The sequence below is a fragment of the Agelaius phoeniceus genome, chromosome 3, assembly GCF_051311805.1.
Source record: "Agelaius phoeniceus isolate bAgePho1 chromosome 3, bAgePho1.hap1, whole genome shotgun sequence".
In the NCBI taxonomy this organism is placed as follows: Eukaryota; Metazoa; Chordata; class Aves; order Passeriformes; family Icteridae; genus Agelaius; species Agelaius phoeniceus.
In genome coordinates, this window is record NC_135267.1 from 114579658 (window position 1) to 114586003 (window position 6346).

Here is a 6346-nt window from a genome sequence, read left to right on the forward strand (position 1 = left end):
GCGGTTCCGAGCGGCGGGATGGCGAGCGGGGAGGAGGAGGCAAGGGGGCGGGAGGGTAAAATGGCGGCGGTGGCGGTTGGGCGCGCGCCCGGGGAAGGGCGGGAAGCGCCTCTCCCTGCCCTCTCCCTGCCCTCTTCCCGCCTCCCACCGCCGGGAATCTCCGCCAGGAACGCGCGCACGCCTCGGCTCTAACAGCGCCGGGGGAGCGGCTTCTCCTGCCCGCCCCTTCCCTCGGTGCCTGGAGCCGCGCTCGCCGGGCTGCCTCGGGGACCTCCCGCCTGAAGAGAGCGCTTAGCACGCTAAGCCGAGCTCCGTGGCGAGGAAGCTCCCAGCTTCCAGGCGCGTTTCCAGGTCTTTGGGGTGGTTTCTTGGCGTTTTCCGCCGTCGGGGCGCGGGACGGAAGAGCCGCCGCCATCTCCTTCCCGCCCAGCGCGGCTGAGGGGAGCGGGGGCACCTGTGGCCGCCGACCCGGACCCCGGGAATAGGCGTTTGGAGGGTTACGGTAGCGTTTTCTACTAATAACTAATTTATTTTTACCTCATAGTTTTCTGCCCTAGTTTGTTGGGGGGAGGGGGTTTGGTTGTTTTGGGGTTTTTTTGTTTTTTTTTTTTGCTTCCCACCCCCCCCTTCTTGCACCGTGATTTATTCTGTACAATCAGAAATGGCATCTGTGACTGGCTGGAAATAGCCTTTTCTAAATAAAAGACACGGTGAAAATGAACGAAAAACTTTAATTGAGGATACGTAATTTATGCTGTTACAACTACCAGTTAGTTCAGTCTGCCTTGGGTACGTTTTGAACGAGGTTTCAAACCCGTGGATGCCAAAATTTCAGGCAAGCATCTATTTTCCATTAAAAAAAAAAGCCCAACCCTTCTTTTTTTTTTTTTTTTTTTTTTTTTTGCCATCTCTGAATGCTGCTCCCTCTCCCAGGTACATGTAAGTGGAATAGGGATCACATGATGGATCTCGGCTGGTGTTTCTCCCCTCAGCAGGCACTTCCCGAGTAGGAAGCGCTGTTTTTATTTCTGCAGTACCACCCAGCGGCCAGTCCGTGTTACTCTGAGTGCTGCGAGCGTACCGACCTGTACACGGGATTAAAAACCCAAATCTATTAATAGCCGCAATGCAGATGCCATATAGTTTAGCAGAAAGTCAAATAGAATCACCAAATGAGGGGGAAAAACAAAAAAAAAAAAAGTCGTTTTGAATTCCTCAGTGGCTGTCTCGTATTTCTTCCACTTGAACTAAATCTGCTGGCATGGTGGAGATGCAGTTCTGGGCTTTTTTAATTCCATGTGCATATTTATCCAGGCTGATAACAGCGTGGTGGTTGTGTGTGTAACCTCCCACTGCAGGCCACAGAATGCTCAGCTCCAAACAATCCTCGAGGCGTCACTGTGTTAAACTAAGATTAAAAATCCCACTGCTGTTCAAAAGTAAGAGACAATTTACTGGCAACAACTACAGTGTAAGTCAGGAATATACTAAAATGATGTTTCACCCAGAATTCATGTCACTGCTTGGTTTTGAAATACTTTCCATGGTGAGCTTATCAACAAAGATAGCTATTCCTAAATATTCCCTGCTGAAATTTCCTTTTACTATTTTAAACTAATACAGAAAATTAACTTGAGAGTCTACAGGAGACACGGATTCCTTGTCTGTCTCTTTAATTCACATAACATGTTAGTGCAGATGTATTTCAAATGGGAATAACAAGGGGCAGTAATGCAAGAGAGAGGTTGAAGACTGTGAGTAAAAACCTAAAAACTTTCCTGAAACTTTTTACTAATCTTTCTGCTTATATTTAATTTATAGATGTTTTAATTCCTGACAGTGTCTTTTCTAAATTATGTATTTTCTGTTGATAGAAATCTGACCAGCACGAGCTAGTTAGCTATTAATCTAACTGGTTACATCACTAAACCTCCATAATAATAACAACTATTTAATTGCTAACTGGTTTAGTTATTAAAATGACACAGATGTACTGGACCCTGTCAAGCCTTTTTTGGTTGCTTCATCTCTTCCAGCTAGCCTGAGAATGCATAATGGAAGAATAAAAGGAGTCCAGAACATTGCAGTTGTGTTCTGCTCCTGCCTGAATTAATGTAGTGACACCTTTCTCTTCTACAGCACCGATTTCAAAGCCTGAGGTCCATCAAAATGTAGACCACAGGATTTATGTGTGAGTTTTCACTTGATGTTGTGCTGCCTTACCTTCTGTGTGTCCAAGAGGCTTTCAGTTTCTGTAGAACACCTCACTCCACAGTCTGCATCATCCCGTTTGAATTTGCACTTTTCTCTCTGCTCTTCCTTCCTCAAGCAGGCCCTGCAGTACCTTTTCCAGCAGACTCAAAGTGCCAGAACATCTTCAGAGATGCTTTTCCTGAGCAATCAATCAGCTGTCTGACCTGAGGGCAGCCCCTCACAAACACCGGAGTCACAGAGGGGACCTTCTGGAGCCCGCTGTCACGTGCCAGGCTCAAGGAGTACAGCACAAGAGCATGGCTGACCTTGAGTCACTCCTGCTTTTGGGCAGAACACAATATTGAAAGCCTGATTCCTTTTACTGTGCTGGTTTCCTTTTATTTTTTTTTTTTTAACTAGAGACTAAATTGAATTCTTTTAAATGAAATTAATTGTTCGCTTCCAAGCTGAAGACAAGACCTGTCAGTGGCCTGGTTACAGAGATCATCAGCCTCCTGCTCTTGCATGCTTTGTTTTTCCTGTTAACCTTTATTCTCTCTCAGTGCCATCCCAGCAAGGCTGTTTTATCCCCAGGAGGCCTCTTCCCTTCCCCTGGCTGCAGTGCTCCTCATCTGGGAATATTTGCTCTGGTAAAGTGCCAGCACAGCTCTTCTGGAGGAGTAACTTAGACAAATGCAAGACTTGGGCAAAACTAAAATCCTTAATCCAAGAGCAAGAACATGAATTTTCAGAATTCATGCCCCAACACTGAGCTAGCAGTTTAACTGGACTCCAGTTAAATCTCTGACCCCGTCTCTGAAATGCTGCTGGAAACCACTGGAAGCCATCAGCAACAGAGTCAGTATCAAGTTCACCCACATTTAACTTTCAGCACTTGACTTCCACTGCTCTTTCAGCACTCTGAGCTTTTTAACAGGGCCCATGCCTAACTAGGCTTTGGTGTCACAGCACCCTGAGAAGACACATCCAAATTGATTTACCCCAGGTAATACAGAATACTCAAAATTTGGCCACAGGTATCATGTAAGTACAGACAAGGCATTGCTGAGCATGAGGCTGCCCCCAGAAACTGAACCACTCCCAAAGTGTTCCAGGCAGCTCCTGTTGTACATTTGGGCCTCTTTTGGAGTTTTTTAGTGGTGACACACACTTGCAGTGTTCCTTTGGAGAGCTTTTCCTGCCTGGTTAGCAATGTCCCTGTTAAAATAAGCAGCAGTGGGGTAGGAAGGGGGCTGGAGCCTGCTCCCAACACAGGAGGGAAAATTTTACCTCCCCTCCCCACTCCAGGTGTTGGATTGGATCATTGCTGATAATCTTTGCTGAAATCACAAGATCCACAAGAGACTGCAGACTTCAAGGCTCAGGAGAAGCTGAGACTATTGAAAAGGATTTAAGATTTCATGGGTGTTCACAACCAAAAAACAGGCACCCCACATTGATCTGAGACTGGGAAGAGGTTACCCAAGGAAAAGTGCTGGGTGACTTATTTACAAGGAGTAAATAAAAATGAAAATCTGAGTGTTTTGTTTTCTTCCAAACTCTTAACCTCCAAAATACTCCTTCCTCCTCAATCCCATCTTTCCTTGTACTTAAAACACAAAGAAAAGCTCACAGGTTTGTAGGTGTAAAATCTGTGACTTTTAGGTACTCGAGGTGCACTGTACATGGGATAATGACCCCCAAAAATTATTCCCTCAATGGGAATGGCCGAGCCTTTTCCCAAGGAACCTGCTGACAGGGACAGCCTTGGACAGTGAGGGGAGGATGTCCTGAAGCTGAAAGCCTAAAAATGAATTCAAGGATGGAGGTGCATTCCTGATGGGCAGGTGGACAGGATGATTCTTTTACTTTTTTTAAAGAGCTGTCTCCATCTAGCAAGGGGGAGAAGGAAGTTTATCCACACCTTCCAGCACCCCTGGAGTCTGGGGTCAGTAATTATCATTTAGCCAGTGATAAATGGACTCTGGGACAGGCTGGTCCCTCACCACAGCACCAAGGCAAATTCCTCACCTCAGGCAATTTGATGCATCATTTTCAGCATCTTTTCTTCTTTTTTTTCCCCTTTAAGCTGAAGTTTTATTGCCTTTTTAGTGCTAGAAACTATCAGCAATAACTCTTAGAGCTTCCTAGAGAGATGAGCATTTCTAAAGTCTTTTCTTTTTTGCATAAATATTAGCTTTATTGGAAAATAGTTCACTTAAACCAATCAGATTAACACACACCAAATTATTCTAGTTTAAAAAAACCAAAACCAACTAACCTAAAATGCTTTGGAAGATAATCTGCTTCAGTTACAGTAGCAAACACATCATGGCAGCCTGAAACAAAGTACTTGGGGTGTCTTCATCAGCTGACAATCAATCCATGTAAACACAGAAAACACCCCGAAATATTTGTATTTATCAATGTACCTGGAGTACACAGAACTGGTTTGTTTTTTGGGTTTTTTTAGTAAAATCTGTATAGAAATATGCACAAAACATTGGTTTACATATAATTACAAGTTATGGAGATGTTTATATGATGGTTCATGCTTTTTATCCATATATTTTGATTTACAGAGTGTGCATTAGAACTAGAACTTTCTTAGATGTACATTGTCTTTTATTTATTTTTTTTTCACATTCAGGATAACTGCACTAGAAATATGCACACACACCAGTCAAATCTTTAATGGTATCCAGAACTCCACAGAAGCTGCATTTTTATAGCAGCTGCAGAGATCAGGGAAAGGCACCAATTATCTTAAGAGAACAAGACAAGACCACAGTTAAATTTTTAGATCTAAAAGGGAAGCAAAACCTAAGATTAGAATGCTGTTACTAGAGAACTCTTAAAGTATCAAAATAACCAAACAGCTCTTCTTTGAATCAACATAAAAAATACATTTTGGGTTTGTTGTTTGCGAGTTCAGGTCACATTTCAATTTCAGTGAACAAGCAGACCGTGAGCCTCAGCCTAACTCCAGTTTGAAGGGAGGAAGGAAGGAGCACAAACACACGTGTGTGTATTTCTGTTCAGAGCACACACACGTGTGTGTATTTCTGTTCAGAGCACAAGCACACATGTGTGCGCATTTCTGTTCAGAGCACACACACGTGTGTGTATTTCTGTTCAGAGCACACACACGTGTGTGTATTTCTGTTCAGAGCACACACACGTGTGTGTATTTCTGTTCAGAGCACACACACGTGTGTATTTCTGTTCAGAGCACACACGTGTGTATTTCTGTTCAGAGCACAAGCACACGTGTGTGCATTTCTGTTCAGAGCACACACATGTGTGCATTTCTGTTCAGAGCACACACACGTGTGTGTATTTCTGTTCAGAGCACACACATGTGTGCATTTCTGTTCAGAGCACAACACGTGTGCATTTCTGTTCAGAGCACACACACGTGTGCATTTCTGTTCAGAGCACACACACGTGTGCATTTCTGTTCAGAGCACACACACGTGTGCATTTCTGTTCAGAGCACACACACGTGTGTGTATTTCTGTTCAGAGCACACACACGTGTGCATTTCTGTTCAGAGCACACACACGTGTGCATTTCTGTTCAGAGCACACACACGTGTGTGTATTTCTGTTCAGAGCACAAGCACACGTGCGTGTATTTCTGTTCAGAGCACAAGCACACGTGCGTGTATTTCTGTTCAGAGCACAAGCACGTGTGTGTGCATTTCTGTTCAGAGCACACACGTGTGTGTGCATTTCTGTTCAGAGCACACACACGTGTGTGTATTTCTGTTCAGAGCACACACACGTGTGTGTATTTCTGTTCAGAGCACAAGCACACACGTGTGTGTATTTCTGTCCAGAGCACACACACGTGTGTGTATTTCTGTTCTGAGTGCAGTCAGAACCAATTCAGCCTTCAGCTCTGTGACTCACGGGCTGTGATCTGCCATCACGCCATTGCTGGGGTTCATTTCCATTTTAATCACCTTCTCTTACTGCTCTACATGGTTTCTGCTGAGCTGGAGCTCTGCTGCTGCTCACAAGCCATTTCATGTCCCTCAACAGGACCTCAACTGCTGCACTTTAACCTGCCCAATAAAGGCAATATCGCCTTGAGGGTGGAGCAGGAGGCTCCAGGCTGATGGGAAGACATGAAAAAGCTGGAACTGGGA

General features: G+C 44.6%; 1 long non-coding RNA gene across 1 annotated transcript; it reads left to right on the top strand.

The window, feature by feature from the left end:
* Positions 1–46: 46 nt before the first annotated feature.
* LOC143693654 (uncharacterized) lies at positions 47–3732 on the top strand. Its single transcript, XR_013181594.1, has 2 exons — positions 47–502; positions 2140–3732. It is a non-coding gene; the product is annotated as an uncharacterized LOC143693654 (long non-coding RNA).
* The last annotated feature ends 2614 nt before the right edge of the window (positions 3733–6346 follow it).